Source organism: Dendrobates tinctorius, unplaced genomic scaffold, assembly GCF_039654945.1.
Source record: "Dendrobates tinctorius isolate UK_male_01 unplaced genomic scaffold, ASM3965494v1 ptg000019l, whole genome shotgun sequence".
NCBI lineage: Eukaryota > Metazoa > Chordata > Amphibia > Anura > Dendrobatidae > Dendrobates > Dendrobates tinctorius.
Window position 1 is genome coordinate 19,904,796 of NW_027361687.1, and position 23,229 is coordinate 19,928,024.

Genomic DNA, 23,229 nt, shown 5'->3' on the forward strand with positions numbered 1-23,229 from the left:
TCATTTTGTTGATGTCATAATCATTTGATGATGTCATAATCATTTTGTTGATTTCATAATCATTTTGTTGATGTCATAATGATTTGATGATGTCATAATCATTGGATGATGTCATAATCATTGGATGATGTCATAATCATTTTGTTGATGTCATAATCATTTGATGATGTCATAATCATTAGATGATGTCATAATCATTTTGTTGATGTCATAATCATTTGATGATGTAATAATCATTAGATGATGTCATAATGATTTTGTTGATGTCATAATCATTTGATGATGTCATAATCATTAGATGATATCATAATCATTTTGTTGATGTCATAATCATTTGATGATGTCATAATCATTTGATGTCATAATCATTGGATGATGTCATAATCATTTTGTTGATGTCATAATCATTTGATGATGTCATAATCATTAGATGATGTCATAATCATTTTGTTGATGTCATAATCATTTGATGATGTCATAATCATTAGATGATGTCATAATCATTTTGTTGATGTCATAATCATTTGATGGTGTCATAATCATTTTGTTGATGTCATAATCATTTTGTTGATGTCATAATCATTTGATGATGTCATAATCATTTTTTTGATGTCATAATCATTTTGTTGATGTCATAATCATTTTGTTGATGTCATAATCATTTGATGATGTCATAATCATTTGATGATGTCATAATCATTTGATGTCATAATCATGGGATGTTGTCATAATCATTTTGTTGATGTCATAATCATTTGATGATGTCATAATCATTAGATGATGTCATAATCATTTTGTTTATGTCATAATGATTTGATGATGTCATAATCATTGGATGATGTCATAATCATTGGATGATGTCATCATCATTTTGTTGATGTCATAATCATTTGATGATGTCATGATCATTTGATGTCATAATCATTGGATGATGTCATAATCATTGGATGATGTCATAATCATTTTGTTGATGTCATAATGATTTGATGATGTCATAATCATTGGATGATGTCATAATCATTGGATGATGTCATAATCATTGGATGATGTCATAATCATTTGACGATGCAATAATCATTTGATGTCATACTCATTGGATGATGTCATAATCATTTGATGATGTCATAATCATTTTGTTGATGTCATAATCATTTGATGATGTCATAATCATTTTGTTGATGTCATAATCATTTGATGATGTCATAATCATTTTGTTGATGTCATAATCATTTGATGATGTCATAATCATTTTGTTGAAGTCATATTCATTTTGTTGATGTCATATTCATTGGATGATGTCATAATCATTAGATGATGTCATAATCATTTGATAATGTCATAATCATTAGATGATGTCATAATCATTTTGTTGATGTCATAATCATTTGATGATGTCATAATCATTTGATGTCATAATCATTGGATGATGTCATAATCATTTGATGATGTCATAATCATTTGATGTCACAATCATTGGATGATGTCATAATCATTTTGTTGATGTCATAATCATTAGATGATGTCATAATCATTAGATGATGTTATAATCATTTTGTTGATGTCATAATCATTTGATGATGTCATAATCATTTTGTTGATGTCATAATCATTGGATGATGTCATAATCATTTTGCTGATGTCATAATCATTTGATGATGCCATAATCATTTTGTTGATGTCATAATCATTTGATGATGTCATAATCATTTGATGTCATAATCATTTGATGATGTCATAATCATTTTGTTGATGTCATAATCAATTGATGATGTCATAATCATTTTGTTGATGTCATAATCATTTTGTTGATGTCATAATCATTTTGTTGATGTCATAATGATTTGATGATGTCATAATCATTGGATGATGTCATAATCATTGGATGATGTCATAATCATTTTGTTGATGTCATAATCATTTGATGATGGCAAAATCATATGATGTCATAATCATTGGATGATGTCATAATCATTTTGTTGATGTCATAATCATTTGATGATGCAATAATCAAATTATGTCATAATCATTTTGTTGATGTCATAATCATTTGATGATGTCATAATCATTTTGTTGATGTCATAATCATTTGATGATGTCATAATCATTTTGTTGATGTCATAATCATTTGATGATGTCATAATCATTTTGTTGATGTCATAATCATTTGATGATGTCATAATCATTTTGTTGATGTCATAATCATTTTGTTGATGTCATAATCATGGGATGATGTCATAATCATTTGATGATGTCATAATCATTTGATGTCATAGTCATTGGATGATGTCATAATCATTGGATGATGTCATAATCATTTTGTTGATGTCATAATCATTTGATGATGTCAAAATCATTTGATGTCATAATCATTGGATGATGTAATAATCATTTTGTTGATGTCATAATCATTTGATGATGTCATAATCATTTTGATGATGTCATAATGATTTGATGATGTCATAATCATTGGATGATGTCATAATCATTGGATGATGTCATAATCATTTTGTTGATGTCATAATCATTTGATGATGTCAAAATTATTTGATGTCATAATCATTGGATGATGTCATAATCATTTTGTTAATGTCATAATCATTTGATGATGTCATAATCATTTTGTTGATGTCATAATCATTTTGTTGATGTCATAATGATTTGATGATGTCATAATCATTGGATGATGTCATAATCATTGGATGATGTCATAATCATTTTGTTGATGTCATAATCATTTGATGTCATAATCATTGGATGATGTCATAATCATTTTGTTGATGTCATAATCATTTGATGATGTCATAATCATTTTCTTGATGTCATAATCATTTGATGATGTCATAATCATTTGATGTCATAATCATTGGATGATGTCATAATCATTTTGTTGATATCATAATCATTTGATGATGTCATAATCATTTTGTTGATGTCATAATCATTTGATGATGCCATAATCATTTTATTGATGTCATAATCATTTGATGATGCCATAATCATTTTGTTGATGTCATAATCATTGGATGATGTCATAATCATTGTGTTGATGTCATAATCATTTGATGATGTCTTAATCATTGGATGATGTCATAATCATTTTGTTGATGTCATAATCATTTGATGATGTCATAATCATTAGATGTTGTCATAATCATTTTGTTGATGTCATAATCATTTTGTTGATGTCATAATCATTGGATGATGTCATAATCATTGGATGATGTCATAATCATTGGATGATGACATAATCATTTTGTTGATGTCATAATCATTTGATGATGTCAAAATCATTTGATGTCATAATCATTGGATGATGTAATAATCATTTTGTTGATGTCATAATCATTTGATGATGTCATAATCATTTTGTTGATGTCATAATGATTTGATGAAGTCATAATCATTGGATGATGTCATAATCATTGGATGATGTCATAATCATTTTGTTGATGTCATAATCATTTGATGATGTCAAAATCATTTGATGTCATAATCATTGGATGATGTAATAATCATTTTGTTGATGTCATAATCATTTGATGATGTCATAATCATTTTGTTGATGTCATAATGATTTGATGATGTCATAATCATTGGATGATGTCATAATCATTGGATGATGTCATAATCATTGGATGATGTCATAATCATTTGATGATGCAATAATCATTTGATGTCATACTCATTGGATGATGTCATAATCATTTGATGATGTCATAATCATTTTGTTGATGTCATAATCATTTGATGATGTCATAATCATTTTGTTGATGTCATAATCATTTGATGATGTCATAATCATTTTGTTGATGTCATAATCATTTGATGATGTCATAATCATTTTGTTGAAGTCATATTCATTTTGTTGATGTCATAATCATTGGATGATGTCATAATCATTAGATGATGTCATAATCATTTGATAATGTCATAATCATTAGATGATGTCATAATCATTTTGTTGATGTCATAATCATTTGATGATGTCATAATCATTTGATGTCATAATCATTGGATGATGTCATAATCATTTTGTTGATGTCATAATCATTTGATGTTGTCATAATCATTTGATGTCATAATCATTGGATGATGTTATAATCATTTTGTTGATGTCATAATCATTTGATGATGTCATAATCATTTTGTTGATGTCATAATCATTGGATGATGTCATAATCATTTTGCTGATGTCATAATCATTTGATGATGCCATAATCATTTTGTTGATGTCATAATCATTTGATGATGTCATAATCATTTGATGTCATAATCATTGGATGATGTCATAATCATTTTGTTGATGTCATAATCATTTGATGATGTCATAATCATTTGATGTCATAATCATTGGATGATGTCATAATCATTTGAAGATGTCATAATCATTTTGTTGATGTCATAATCATTTGATGATGTCATAATCATTTTGTTGATGTCATAATCATTTGATGATGTCATAATCATTTTGTTGATGTCATAATCATTTGATGATGTCATAATCATTTTGTTGATGTCATAATCATTTGATGATGTCATAATCATTTTGTTGATGTCATAATCATTTTGTTGATGTCATAATGATTTGATGATGTCATAATCATTGGATGATGTCATAATCATTGGATGATGTCATAATCATTTTGTTGATGTCATAATCATTTGATGATGTCATAATCATTAGATGATGTCATAATCATTTTGTTGATGTCATAATCATTTGATGATGTAATAATCATTAGATGATGTCATAATGATTTTGTTGATGTCATAATCATTTGATGATGTCATAATCATTAGATGATATCATAATCATTTTGTTGATGTCATAATCATTTGATGATGTCATAATCATTTGATGTCATAATCATTGGATGATGTCATAATCATTTTGTTGATGTCATAATCATTTGATGATGTCATAATCATTAGATGATGTCATAATCATTTTGTTGATGTCATAATCATTTGATGATGTCATAATCATTAGATGATGTCATAATCATTTTGTTGATGTCATAATCATTTGATGATGTCATAATCATTTTGTTGATGTCATAATCATTTGATGATGTCATAATCATTTTGTTGATGTCATAATCATTTGATGATGTCATAATCATTTTGTTGATGTCATAATCATTTGATGATGTCATAATCATTTTGTTGATGTCATAATCATTTTGTTGATGTCATAATGATTTGATGATGTCATAATCATTGGATGATGTCATAATCATTGGATGATGTCATAATCATTTTGTTGATGTCATAATCATTTGATGATGTCATAATCATTAGATGATGTCATAATCATTTTGTTGATGTCATAATCATTTGATGATGTAATAATCATTAGATGATGTCATAATGATTTTGTTGATGTCATAATCATTTGTTGATGTCATAATCATTTGATGATGTCAAAATTATTTGATGGCATAATCATTGGATGATGTCATAATCATTTTGTTGATGTCATAAACATTTGGTGATGTCATAATCATTTTGCTGATGTCATAATCATTTTGTTGATGTCATAATGATTTGATGATGTCATAATCATTAGATGATGTCATAATCATTGGATGATGTCATAATCATTTTGTTGATGTCATAATCATTTGATGTCATAATCATTGGATGATGTCATAATCATTTTGTTGATGTCATTATCATTTGATGATGTCATAATCATTTTGTTGATGTCATAATCATTTGATGATGTCATAATCATTGGATAATGTCATAATCATTGGATGATGTCATAATCATTTTGTTGTTGTCATAATCATTTGATGATGTCAAAATTATTTGATGTCATAATCATTGGATGATGTCATAATCATTTTGTTGATGTCATAATCATTTGATGATGTCATAATCATTTTGCTGATGTCATAATCATTTTGTTGATGTCATAATGATTTGATGATGTCATAATCATTGGATGATGTCATAATCATTGGATGATGTCATAATCATTTTGTTGATGTCATAATCATTTGATGTCATAATCATTGGATGATGTCATAATCATTTTGTTGATGTCATTATCATTTGATGATGTCATAATCATTTTGTTGATGTCATAATCATTTGATGATGTCATAATCATTTGATGTCATAATCATTGGATGATGTCATAATCATTTTGTTGATATCATAATCATTTGATGATGTCATAATCATTTTGTTGATGTCATAATCATTTGATGATGCCATAATTATTTTGTTGATGTCATAATCATTTGATGATGCCATAATCATTTTCTTGATGTCATAATCATTGGATGATGTCATAATCATTGGATGATGTCATAATCATTTTGTTGATGTCATAATCATTTGATGATGTCATAATCATTAGATGTTGTCATAATCATTTTGTTGATGTCATAATCATTTGATGATGTCAAAATCATTTGATGTCATAAACATTGGATGATGTAATAATCATTTTGTTGATGTCATAATCATTTGATGATGTCATAATCATTTTGTTGATGTCATAATGATTTGATGAAGTCATAATCATTAGATGATGTCATAATCATTGGATGATGTCATAATCATTTTGTTGATGTCATAATCATTTGATGATGTCAAAATCATTTGATGTCATAATCATTGGATGATGTAATAATCATTTTGTTGATGTCATAATCATTTGATGATGTCATAATCATTTTGTTGATGTCATAATGATTTGATGATGTCGTAATCATTGGATGATGTCATAATCATTGGATGATGTCATAATCATTTTGTTGATGTCATAATCATTTGATGATGCAATAATCATTTGATGTCATAATCATTGGATGATGTCATAATCATTTGATGATGTCATAATCATTTTGTTGATGTCATAATCATTTGATGATGTCATAATCATTTTGTTGATGTCATAATCATTTGATGATGTCATAATCATTTTGTTGATGTCATAATCATTTTGTTGATGTCATAATCATTGGATGATGTCATAATCATTGGATGATGTCATAATCATTTTTGTTGATGTCATAATCATTTGATGATGTCAAAATCATTTGATGTCATAATCATTGGATGATGTAATAATCATTTTGTTGATGTCATAATCATTTGATGATGTCATAATCATTTTGTTGATTTCATAATGATTTGATGATGTCATAATCATTGGATGATGTCATAATCATTGGATGAAGTCATAATCATTTTGTTGATGTCATAATCATTTGATGATGTCAAAATCATTTGATGTAATAATCATTGGATGATGTAATAATCATTTTGTTGATGTCATAATCATTTGATGATGTCATAATCATTGGATGATGTCATAATCATTTTGTTGATGTCATAATCATTTGATGATGTCATAATCATTAGATGATGTCATAATCATTTGATGTCATAATCATTTTGTTGATGTCATAATCATTAGATGATGTCATAATCATTAGATGATGTCATAATCATTTGATGTCATAATCATTGGATGATGTCATAACCATTTTGTTGATGTCATAATCATTTGATGATGTCATAATCATTAGATGATGTCATAATCATTTGATGATATCATAATCAATAGATGATGTCATAATCATTTTGTTGATGTCATAATCATTTGATGATGTCATAATCATTTGATGTCATAATCATTGGATGATGTCATAATCATTTGATGTCATAATCATTTGATGATGTCATAACCATTTGATGTCATAATCATTGGATGATGTCATAATCATTTTGTTGATGTCATAATCATTTGATGATGTCATAATCATTAGATGATGTCATAATCATTTTGTTGATGTCATAATCATTTGATGATGTCATAATCATTAGATGATGTCATAGTCATTTTGTTCATGTCATAATCATTTGATGATGTCATAATCATTAGATGATGTCATAATCATTTTGTTGATGTCATAATCATTTGATGATGTCATAATCATTTGATGTCATAATCATTGGATGATGTCATAATCATTTTGTTGATGTCATAATCATTTGATGATGTCATAATCATTAGATGATGTCATAATCATTTTGTTGATGTCATAATCATTTGATTATGTCATAATCATTAGATGATGTCATAATCATTTTGTTGATGTCATAATCATTTGATGATGTCATAATCATTTTGTTGATGTCATAATCATTTGATCATGTCAAAATCATTTGATGTCATAATCATGGGATGATGTCATAATCATTTTGTTGATGTCATAATCATTTGATGATGTCATAATCATTAGATGATGTCATAATCATTTTGTTGATGTCATAATGATTTGATGATGTCATAATCATTGGATGATGTCATAATCATTGGATGATGTCATCATCATTTTGTTGATGTCATAATCATTTGATGATGTCATAATCATTTGATGTCATAATCATTGGATGATGTCATAATCATTGGATGATGTCATAATCATTTTGTTGATGTCATAATCATTTGATGATGTCAAAATCATTTGATGTCATAATCATTGGATGATGTAATAATCATTTTGTTGATGTCATAATCATTTGATGATGTCATAATCATTTTGTTGATGTCATAATGATTTGATGATGTCATAAACATTGGATGATGTCATAATCATTGGATGATGTCATAATCATTTTGTTGATGTCATAATCATCTGGTGATGTCAAAATTATTTGATGTCATAATCATTGGATGATGTCATAATCATTTTGTTGATGTCATAATCATTTGATGATGTCATAATAATTTTGTTGATGTCATAATCATTTTGTTGATGTCATAATGATTTGATGATGTCATAATCATTGGATGATGTCATAATCATTGGATGATGTCATAATCATTTTGTTGATGTCATAATCATTTGATGTCATAATCACTGGATGATGTCATAATCATTTTGTTGATGTCATAATCATTTGATGATGTCATAATCATTTTGTTGATGTCATAATCATTGGATGATGTCATAATCATTTGATGTCATATTCATTGGATGATGTCATAATCATTTTGTTGATATCATAATCATTTTATGATGCCATAATCATTTTGTTGATGTCATAATCATTTGATGATGCCATAATCATTTTGTTGATGTCATAATCATTGGATGATGTCATAATCATTTTGTTGATGTCATAATCATTGGATGATGTCATAATCATTGGATGATGTCATAATCATTAGATGATGTCGTAATCATTTTTTTGATGTCATAATCATTTGATGTCATAATCATTTGATGATGTCAAAATCATTTGATGTCATATTCATTGGATGATGTCATAATCATTTTGTTGATGTCATAATCATTTGATGATGTCATAATCATTTTGTTGATGTCATAATCATTTTGTTGATGTCATAATCATTGGATGATGTCATAATCATTAGATGATGTCATAATCATTTTGTTGATGTCATAATCATTTGATGATGTCAAAATCATTTGATGTAATAATCATTGGATGATGTAATAATCATTTTGTTGATGTCATAATCATTTGATGATGTCATAATGATTTGATGATGTCATAATCATTTTGTTGACGTCATAATCATTTAGTTGATGTCATAATGATTTGATGATGTCATAATCATTGGATGATGTCATAATCATTAGATGATGTCATAATCATTTTGTTGATGTCATAATGATTTGATGATGTCATAATCATTTGATGTCATAATCATTGGATGATGTCATAATCATTTTGTTGATGTCATAATCATTTGATGATGTCATAATCATTTGATGTCATAATCATTGGATGATGTCATAATCATTTTGTTGATGTCATAATCATTTGATGATGTCATAATCATTTTGTTGATGTCATAATCAATTGATGATGTCATAATCATTTTGTTGATGTCATAATCATTTTGTTGATGTCATAATCATTTTGTTGATGTCATAATGATTTGATGATGTCATAATCATTGGATGATGTCATAATCATTGGATGATGTCATAATCATTTTGTTGATGTCATAATCATTTGATGATGTCATAATCATTAGATGATGTCATAATCATTTTGTTGATGTCATAATCATTTGATGATGTCATAATCATTAGATGATGTCATAATCATTTTGTTGATGTCATAATCATTTGATGATGTCATAATCATTTTGTTGATGTCATAATCATTTTGTTGATGTCATAATCATTTGATGATGTCATAATCATTTTGTTGATGTCATAATCATTTTGTTGATGTCATAATCATTTTGTTGATGTCATAATCATTTGATGATGTCATAATCATTTGATGATGTCATAATCATGGGATGATGTCATAATCATTTTGTTGATGTCATAATCATTTGATGATGTCATAATCATTAGATGATGTCATAATCATTTTGTTTATGTCATAATGATTTGATGATGTCATAATCATTGGATGATGTCATAATCATTGGATGATGTCATCATCATTTTGTTGATGTCATAATCATTTGATGATGTCATGATCATTTGATGTCATAATCATTGGATGATGTCATAATCATTGGATGATGTCATAATCATTTTGTTGATGTCAAAATCATTTGATGATGTCAAAATCATTTGATGTCATAATCATTGGATGATGTAATAATCATTTTTTGATGTCATAATCATTTCATGATGTCATAATCATTTTGTTTATGTCATAATGATTTGATGATGTCATAATCATTGGATGATGTCATAATCATTGGATGATGTCATAATCATTTTGTTGATGTCATAATCATTTGATGATGTCAAAATTATTTGATGGCATAATCATTGGATGATGTCATAATCATTTTGTTGATGTCATAAACATTTGATGATGTCATAATCATTTTGCTGATGTCATAATCATTTTGTTGATGTCATAATGATTTGATGATGTCATAATCATTAGATGATGTCATAATCATTGGATGATGTCATAATCATTTTGTTGATGTCATAATCATTTGATGTCATAATCATTGGATGATGTCATAATCATTTTGTTGATGTCATTATCATTTGATGATGTCATAATCATTTTGTTGATGTCATAATCATTTGATGATGTCATAATCATTGGATAATGTCATAATCATTGGATGATGTCATAATCATTTTGTTGTTGTCATAATCATTTGATGATGTCAAAATTATTTGATGTCATAATCATTGGATGATGTCATAATCATTTTGTTGATGTCATAATCATTTGATGATGTCATAATCATTTTGCTGATGTCATAATCATTTTGTTGATGTCATAATGATTTGATGATGTCATAATCATTGGATGATGTCATAATCATTGGATGATGTCATAATCATTTTGTTGATGTCATAATCATTGGATGATGTCATAATCATTTTGTTGATGTCATTATCATTTGATGATGTCATAATCATTTTGTTGATGTCATAATCATTTGATGATGTCATAATCATTTGATGTCATAATCATTGGATGATGTCATAATCATTTTGTTGATATCATAATCATTTGATGATGTCATAATCATTTTGTTGATGTCATAATCATTTGATGATGCCATAATTATTTTGTTGATGTCATAATCATTTGATGATGCCATAATCATTTTCTTGATGTCATAATCATTGGATGATGTCATAATCATTTTGTTGATGTCATAATCATTTGATGATGTCATAATCATTGGATGATGTCATAATCATTTTGTTGATGTCATAATCATTTGATGATGTCATAATCATTAGATGTTGTCATAATCATTTTGTTGATGTCATAATCATTTGATGATGTCAAAATCATTTGATGTCATAAACATTGGATGATGTAATAATCATTTTGTTGATGTCATAATCATTTGATGATGTCATAATCATTTTGTTGATGTCATAATGATTTGATGAAGTCATAATCATTGGATGATGTCATAATCATTGGATGATGTCATAATCATTTTGTTGATGTCATAATCATTTGATGATGTCAAAATCATTTGATGTCATAATCATTGGATGATGTAATAATCATTTTGTTGATGTCATAATCATTTGATGATGTCATAATCATTTTGTTGATGTCATAATGATTTGATGATGTCGTAATCATTGGATGATGTCATAATCATTGGATGATGTCATAATCATTTTGTTGATGTCATAATCATTTGATGATGCAATAATCATTTGATGTCATAATCATTGGATGATGTCATAATCATTTGATGATGTCATAATCATTTTGTTGATGTCATAATCATTTGATGATGTCATAATCATTTTGTTGATGTCATAATCATTTGATGATGTCATAATCATTTTGTTGATGTCATAATCATTTGATGATGTCATAATCATTTTGTTGATGTCATAATCATTTTGTTGATGTCATAATCATTGGATGATGTCATAATCATTGGATGATGTCATAATCATTTTGTTGATGTCATAATCATTTGATGATGTCAAAATCATTTGATGTCATAATCATTGGATGATGTAATAATCATTTTGTTGATGTCATAATCATTTGATGATGTCATAATCATTTTGTTGATTTCATAATGATTTGATGATGTCATAATCATTGGATGATGTCATAATCATTGGATGAAGTCATAATCATTTTGTTGATGTCATAATCATTTGATGATGTCAAAATCATTTGATGTAATAATCATTGGATGATGTAATAATCATTTTGTTGATGTCATAATCATTTGATGATGTCATAATCATTGGATGATGTCATAATCATTTTGTTGATGTCATAATCATTTGATGATGTCATAATCATTAGATGATGTCATAATCATTTGATGTCATAATCATTTTGTTGATGTCATAATCATTAGATGATGTCATAATCATTAGATGATGTCATAATCATTTGATGTCATAATCATTGGATGATGTCATAACCATTTTGTTGATGTCATAATCATTTGATGATGTCATAATCATTAGATGATGTCATAATCATTTGATGATATCATAATCAATAGATGATGTCATAATCATATTGTTGATGTCATAATCATTTGATGATGTCATAATCATTTGATGTCATAATCATTGGATGATGTCATAATCATTTGATGTCATAATCATTTGATGATGTCATAACCATTTGATGTCATAATCATTGGATGATGTCATAATCATTTTGTTGATGTCATAATCATTTGATGATGTCATAATCATTAGATGATGTCATAATCATTTTGTTGATGTCATAATCATTTGATGATGTCATAATCATTAGATGATGTCATAGTCATTTTGTTCATGTCATAATCATTTGATGATGTCATAATCATTAGATGATGTCATAATCATTTTGTTGATGTCATAATCATTTGATGATGTCATAATCATTTGATGTCATAATCATTGGATGATGTCATAATCATTTTGTTGATGTCATAATCATTTGATGATGTCATAATCATTAGATGATGTCATAATCATTTTGTTGATGTCATAATCATTTGATTATGTCATAATCATTAGATGATGTCATAATCATTTTGTTGATGTCATAATCATTTGATGATGTCATAATCATTTTGTTGATGTCATAATCATTTGATCATGTCAAAATCATTTGATGTCATAATCATGGGATGATGTCATAATCATTTTGTTGATGTCATAATCATTTGATGATGTCATAATCATTAGATGATGTCATAATCATTTTGTTGATGTCATAATGATTTGATGATGTCATAATCATTGGATGATGTCATAATCATTGGATGATGTCATCATCATTTTGTTGATGTCATAATCATTTGATGATGTCATAATCATTTGATGTCATAATCATTGGATGATGTCATAATCATTGGATGATGTCATAATCATTTTGTTGATGTCATAATCATTTGATGATGTCAAAATCATTTGATGTCATAATCATTGGATGATGTAATAATCATTTTGTTGATGTCATAATCATTTGATGATGTCATAATCATTTTGTTGATGTCATAATGATTTGATGATGTCATAAACATTGGATGATGTCATAATCATTGGATGATGTCATAATCATTTTGTTGATGTCATAATCATCTGGTGATGTCAAAATTATTTGATGTCATAATCATTGGATGATGTCATAATCATTTTGTTGATGTCATAATCATTTGATGATGTCATAATCATTTTGTTGATGTCATAATCATTTTGTTGATGTCATAATGATTTGATGATGTCATAATCATTGGATGATGTCATAATCATTGGATGATGTCATAATCATTTTGTTGATGTCATAATCATTTGATGTCATAATCACTGGATGATGTCATAATCATTTTGTTGATGTCATAATCATTTGATGATGTCATAATCATTTTGTTGATGTCATAATCATTGGATGATGTCATAATCATTTGATGTCATAATCATTGGATGATGTCATAATCATTTTGTTGATATCATAATCATTTTATGATGCCATAATCATTTTGTTGATGTCATAATCATTTGATGATGCCATAATCATTTTGTTGATGTCATAATCATTGGATGATGTCATAATCATTTTGTTGATGTCATAATCATTGGATGATGTCATAATCATTGGATGATGTCATAATCATTAGATGATGTCGTAATCATTTTTTTGATGTCATAATCATTTGATGTCATAATCATTTGATGATGTCAAAATCATTTGATGTCATATTCATTGGATGATGTCATAATCATTTTGTTGATGTCATAATCATTTGATGATGTCATAATCATTTTGTTGATGTCATAATCATTTTGTTGATGTCATAATCATTTTGTTGATGTCATAATCATTGGATGATGTCATAATCATTAGATGATGTCATAATCATTTTGTTGATGTCATAATCATTTGATGATGTCAAAATCATTTGATGTAATAATCATTGGATGATGTAATAATCATTTTGTTGATGTCATAATCATTTGATGATGTCATAATGATTTGATGATGTCATAATCATTTTGTTGACGTCATAATCATTTAGTTGATGTCATAATGATTTGATGATGTCATAATCATTGGATGATGTCATAATCACTAGATGATGTCATAATCATTTTGTTGATGTCATAATGATTTGATGATGTCATAATCATTTGATGTCATAATCATTGGATGATGTCATAATCATTTTGTTGATGTCATAATCATTTGATGATGTCATAATCATTTGATGTCATAATCTTTGGATGATGTCATAATCATTTTGTTGATGTCATAATCATTTGATGATGTCATAATCATTTTGTTGATGTCATAATCAATTGATGATGTCATAATCATTTTGTTGATGTCATAATCATTTTGTTGATGTCATAATCATTTTGTTGATGTCATAATGATTTGATGATGTCATAATCATTGGATGATGTCATAATCATTGGATGATGTCATAATCATTTTGTTGATGTCATAATCATTTGATGATGGCAAAATCATATGATGTCATAATCATTGGATGATGTCATAATCATTTTGTTGATGTCATAATCATTTGATGATGCAATAATCAATTGATGTCATAATCATTTTGTTGATGTCATAATCATTTGATGATGTCATAATCATTTTGTTGATGTCATAATCATTTGATGATGTCATAATCATTTTGTTGATGTCATAATCATTTGATGATGTCATAATCATTTTGTTGATGTCATAATCATTTGATGATGTCATAATCATTTTGTTGATGTCATAATCATTTTGTTGATGTCATAATCATGGGATGATGTCACAATCATTTGATGATGTCATAATCATTTGATGTCATAATCATTGGATGATGTCATAATCATTGGATGATGTCATAATCATTTTGTTGATGTCATAATCATTTGATGATGTCAAAATCATTTGATGTCATAATCATTGGATGATGTAATAATCATTTTGTTGATGTCATAATCATTTGATGATGTCATAATCATTTTGATGATGTCATAATGATTTGATGATGTCATAATCATTGGATGATGTCATAATCATTGGATGATGTCATAATCATTTTGTTGATGTCATAATCATTTGATGATGTCAAAATTATTTGATGTCATAATCATTGGATGATGTCATAATCATTTTGTTAATGTCATAATCATTTGATGATGTCATAATCATTTTGTTGATGTCATAATCATTTTGTTGATGTCATAATGATTTGATGATGTCATAATCATTGCATGATGTCATAATCATTGGATGATGTCATAATCATTTTGTTGATGTCATAATCATTTGATGTCATAATCATTGGATGATGTCATAATCATTTTGTTGATGTCATAATCATTTGATGATGTCATAATCATTTTCTTGATGTCATAATCATTTGATGATGTCATAATCATTGATGTCATAATCATTTTGTTGATATCATAATCATTTGATGATGTCATAATCATTTTGTTGATGTCATAATCATTTGATGATGCCATAATCATTTTATTGATGTCATAATCATTTGATGATGCCATAATCATTTTGTTGATGTCATAATCATTGGATGATGTCATAATCATTGTGTTGATGTCATAATCATTTGATGATGTCTTAATCATTGGATGATGTCATAATCATTTTGTTGATGTCATAATCATTTGATGATGTCATAATCATTAGATGTTGTCATAATCATTTTGTTGATGTCATAATCATTTTGTTGATGTCATAATCATTGGATGATGTCATAATCATTGGATGATGTCATAATCATTGGATGATGACATAATCATTTTGTTGATGTCATAATCATTTGATGATGTCAAAATCATTTGATGTCATAATCATTGGATGATGTAATAATCATTTTGTTGATGTCATAATCATTTGATGATGTCATAATCATTTTGTTGATGTCATAATGATTTGATGAAGTCATAATCATTGGATGATGTCATAATCATTGGATGATGTCATAATCATTTTGTTGATGTCATAATCATTTGATGATGTCAAAATCATTTGATGTCATAATCATTGGATGATGTAATAATCATTTTGTTGATGTCATAATCATTTGATGATGTCATAATCATTTTGTTGATGTCATAATGATTTGATGATGTCATAATCATTGGATGATGTCATAATCATTGGATGATGTCATAATCATTTGACGATGCAATAATCATTTGATGTCATACTCATTGGATGATGTCATAATCATTTGATGATGTCATAATCATTTTGTTGATGTCATAATCATTTGATGATGTCATAATCATTTTGTTGATGTCATAATCATTTGATGATATCATAATCATTTTGTTGATGTCATAATCATTTGATGATGTCATAATCATTTTGTTGAAGTCATATTCATTTTGTTGATGTCATAATCATTGGATGATGTCATAATCATTAGATGATGTCATAATCATTTGATAATGTCATAATCATTAGATGATGTCATAATCATTTTGTTGATGTCATAATCATTTGATGATGTCATAATCATTTGATGTCATAATCATTGGATGATGTCATAATCATTTTGTTGATGTCATAATCATTTGATGATGTCATAATCATTTGATGTCATAATCATTGGATGATGTCATAATCATTTTGTTGATGTCATAATCATTAGATGATGTCATAATCATTAGATGATGTTATAATCATTTTGTTGATGTCATAATCATTTGATGATGTCATAATCATTTTGTTGATGTCATAATCATTGGATGATGTCATAATCATTTTGCTGATGTCATAATCATTGGATGATGTCATAATCATTTTGCTGATGTCATAATCATTTGATGATGCCATAATCATTTTGTTGATGTCATAATCATTTGATGATGTCATAATCATTTGATGTCATAATCATTGGATGATGTCATAATCATTTTGTTGATGTCATAATCAATTGATGATGTCATAATCATTTTGTTGATGTCATAATCATTTTGTTGATGTCATAATCATTTTGTTGATGTCATAATGATTTGATGATGTCATAATCATTGGATGATGTCATAATCATTGGATGATGTCATAATCATTTTGTTGATGTCATAATCATTTGATGATGGCAAAATCATATAATGTCATAATCAGTGGATGATGTCATAATCATTTTGTTGATGTCATAATCATTTGATGATGCAATAATCAATTGATGTCATAATCATTTTGTTGATGTCATAATCATTTGATGATGTCATAATCATTTTGTTGATGTCATAATCATTTGATGATGTCATAATCATTTTGTTGATGTCATAATCATTTGATGATGTCATAATCATTTTGTTGATGTCATAATCATTTGATGATGTCATAATCATTTTGTTGATGTCATAATCATTTTGTTGATGTCATAATCATGGGATGATGTCATAATCATTTGATGATGTCATAATCATTTGATGTCATAATCATTGGATGATGTCATAATCATTGGATGATGTCATAATCATTTTGTTGATGTCATAATCATTTGATGATGTCAAAATCATTTGATGTCATAATCATTGGATGATGTAATAATCATTTTGTTGATGTCATAATCATTTGATGATGTCATAATCATTTTGATGATGTCATAATGATTTGATGATGTCATAATCATTGGATGATGTCATAATCATTGGATGATGTCATAATCATTTTGTTGATGTCATAATCATTTGATGATGTCAAAATTATTTGATGTCATAATCATTGGATGATGTCATAATCATTTTGTTAATGTCATAATCATTTGATGATGTCATAATCATTTTGTTGATGTCATAATCATTTTGTTGATGTCATAATGATTTGATGATGTCATAATCATTGGATGATGTCATAATCATTGGATGATGTCATAATCATTTTGTTGATGTCATAATCATTTGATGTCATAATCATTGGATGATGTCATAATCATTTTGTTGATGTCATAATCATTTGATGATGTCATAATCATTTTCTTGATGTCATAATCATTTGATGGTGTCATAATCATTTGATGTCATAATGATTGGATGATGTCATAATCATTTTGTTGATATCATAATCATTTGATGATGTCATAATCATTTTGTTGATGTCATAATCATTTGATGATGCCATAATCATTTTATTGATGTCATAATCACTTGATGATGCCATAATCATTTTGTTGATGTCATAATCATTGGATGATGTCATAATCATTGTGTTGATGTCATAATCATTTGATGACGTCTTAATCATTGGATGATGTCATAATCATTTTGTTGATGTCATAATCATTTGATGATGTCATAATCATTAGATGTTGTCATAATCATTTTGTTGATGTCATAATCATTTTGTTGATGTCATAATCATTGGATGATGTCATAATCATTGGATGATGTCATAATCATTGGATGATGACATAATCATTTTGTTGATGTCATAATCATTTGATGATGTCAAAATCATTTGATGTCATAATCATTGGATGATGTAATAATCATTTTGTTGATGTCATAATCATTTGATGATGTCATAATCATTTTGTTGATGTCATAATGATTTGATGAAGTCATAATCATTGGATGATGTCATAATCATTGGATGATGTCATAATCATTTTGTTGATGTCATAATCATTTGATGATGTCAAAATCATTTGATGTCATAATCATTGGATGATGTAATAATCATTTTGTTGATGTCATAATCATTTGATGATGTCATAATCATTTTGTTGATGTCATAATGATTTGATGATGTCATAATCATTGGATGATGTCATAATCATTGGATGATGTCATAATCATTTGATGATGCAATAATCATTTGATGTCATACTCATTGGATAATGTCATAATCATTTGATGATGTCATAATCATTTTGTTGATGTCATAATCATTTGATGATGTCATAATCATTTTGTTGATGTCATAATCATTTGATGATGTCATAATCATTTTGTTGATGTCATAATCATTTGATGATGTCATAATCATTTTGTTGAAGTCATATTCATTTTGTTGATGTCATAATCATTGGATGATGTCATAATCATTAGATGATGTCATAATCATTTGATAATGTCATAATCATTAGATGATGTCATAATCATTTTGTTGATGTCATAATCATTTGATGATGTCATAATCATTTGATGTCATAATCATTGGATGATGTCATAATCATTTTGTTGATGTCATAATCATTTGATGTTGTCATAATCATTTGATGTCATAATCATTGGATGATGTTATAATCATTTTGTTGATGTCATAATCATTTGATGATGTCATAATCATTTTGTTGATGTCATAATCATTGGATGATGTCATAATCATTTTGCTGATGTCATAATCATTTGATGATGCAATAATCATTTTGTTGATGTCATAATCATTTGATGATGTCATAATCATTTGATGTCATAATCATTTGATGATGTCATAATCATTTGATGTCATAATCATTGGATGATGTCATAATCATTTGAATATGTCATAATCATTTTGTTGATGTCATAATCATTTGATGATGTCATAATCATTTTGTTGATGTCATAATCATTTGATGATGTCATAATCATTTTGTTGATGTCATAATCATTTTGTTGATGTCATAATGATTTGATGATGTCATAATCATTGGATGATGTCATAATCATTGGATGATGTCATAATCATTTTGTTGATGTCATAATCATTTGATGATGTCATAATCATTAGATGATGTCATAATCATTTTGTTGATGTCATAATCATTTGATGATGTAATAATCATTAGATGATGTCATAATGATTTTGTTGATGTCATAATCATTTGATGATGTCATAATCATTAGATGATATCATAATCATTTTGTTGATGTCACAATAATTTGATGATGTCATAATCATTTGATGTCATAATCATTGGATGATGTCATAATCATTTTGTTGATGTCATAATCATTTGATGATGTCATAATCATTAGATGATGTCATAATCATTTTGTTGATGTCATAATCATTTGATGATGTCATAATCATTAGATGATGTCATAATCATTTTGTTGATGTCATAATCATTTGATGATGTCATAATCATTTTGTTGATGTCATAATCATTTTGTTGATGTCATAATCATTTGATGATGTCATAATCATTTGATGATGTCATAATCATTTGATGATGTCATAATCATTTGATGTCATAATCATGGGATGATGTCATAATCATTTTGTTGATGTCATAATCATTTGATGATGTCATAATCATTAGATGATGTCATAATCATTTTGTTTATGTCATAATGATTTGATGATGTCATAATCATTGGATGATGTCATAATCATTGGATGATGTCATCATCATTTTGTTGATGTCATAATCATTTGATGATGTCATGATCATTTGATGTCATAATCATTGGATGATGTCATAATCATTGGATGATGTCATAATCATTTTGTTGATGTCAAAATCATTTGATGATGTCAAAATCATTTGATGTCATAATCATTGGATGATGTAATAATCATTTTTTGATGTCATAATCATTTCATGATGTCATAATCATTTTGTTTATGTCATAATGATTTGATGATGTCATAATCATTGGATGATGTCATAATCATTGGATGATGTCATAATCATTTTGTTGATGTCATAATCATTTGATGATGTCAAAATTATTTGATGGCATAATCATTGGATGATGTCATAATCATTTTGTTGATGTCATAAACATTTGATGATGTCATAATCATTTTGCTGATGTCATAATCATTTTGTTGATGTCATAATGATTTGAAGATGTCATAATCATTAGATGATGTCATAATCATTGGATGATGTCATAATCATTTTGTTGATGTCATAATCATTTGACGTCATAATCATTGGATGATGTCATAATCATTTTGTTGATGTCATTATCATTTGATGATGTCATAATCATTTTGTTGATGTCATAATCATTTGATGATGTCATAATCAATGGATAATGTCATAATCATTGGATGATGTCATAATCATTTTGTTGTTGTCATAATCATTTGATGATGTCAAAATTATTTGATGTCATAATCATTGGATGATGTCATAATCATTTTGTTGATGTCATAATCATTTGATGATGTCATAATCATTTTGCTGATGTCATAATCATTTTGTTGATGTCATAATGATTTGATGATGTCATAATCATTGGATGATGTCATAATCATTGGATGATATCATAATCATTTTGTTGATGTCATAATCATTTGATGTCATAATCATTGGATGATGTCATAATCATTTTGTTGATGTCATTATCATTTGATGATGTCATAATCATTTTGTTGATGTCATAATCATTTGATGATGTCATAATCATTTGATGTCATAATCATTGGATGATGTCATAATCATTTTGTTGATGTCATAATCATTTGATGATGCCATAATCATTTTGTTGATGTCATAATCATTTGATGATGCCATAATCATTTTCTTGATGTCATAATCATTGGATGATGTCATAATCATTTTGTTGATGTCTTAATCATTTGATGATGTCATAATCATTGGATGATGTCATAATCATTTTGTTGATGTCATAATCATTTGATGATGTCATAATCATTAGATGTTGTCATAATCATTTTGTTGATGTCATAATCATTGGATGATGTCATAATCATTGGATGATGTCATAATCATTTTGTTGATGTCATAATCATTTGATGATGTCAAAATCATTTGATGTCATAAACATTGGATGATGTAATAATCATTTTGTTGATGTCATAATCATTTGATGATGTCATAATCATTTTGTTGATGTCATAATGATTTGATGAAGTCGTAATCATTGGATGATGTCATAATCATTGGATGATGTCATAATCATTTTGTTGATGTCATAATCATTTGATGATGTCAAAATCATTTGATGTCATAATCATTGGATGATGTAATAATCATTTTGTTGATGTCATAATCATTTGATGATGTCATAATCATTTTGTTGATGTCATAATGATTTGATGATGTCATAATCATTGGATGATGTCATAATCATTGGATGATGTCATAATCATTTTGTTGATGTCATAATCATTTGATGATGTCATAATCATTTTGCTGATGTCATAATCATTTTGTTGATGTCATAATGATTTGATGATGTCATAATCATTGGATGATGTCATAATCATTGGATGATATCATAATCATTTTGTTGATGTCATAATCATTTGATGTCATAATCATTGGATGATGTCATAATCATTTTGTTGATGTCATTATCA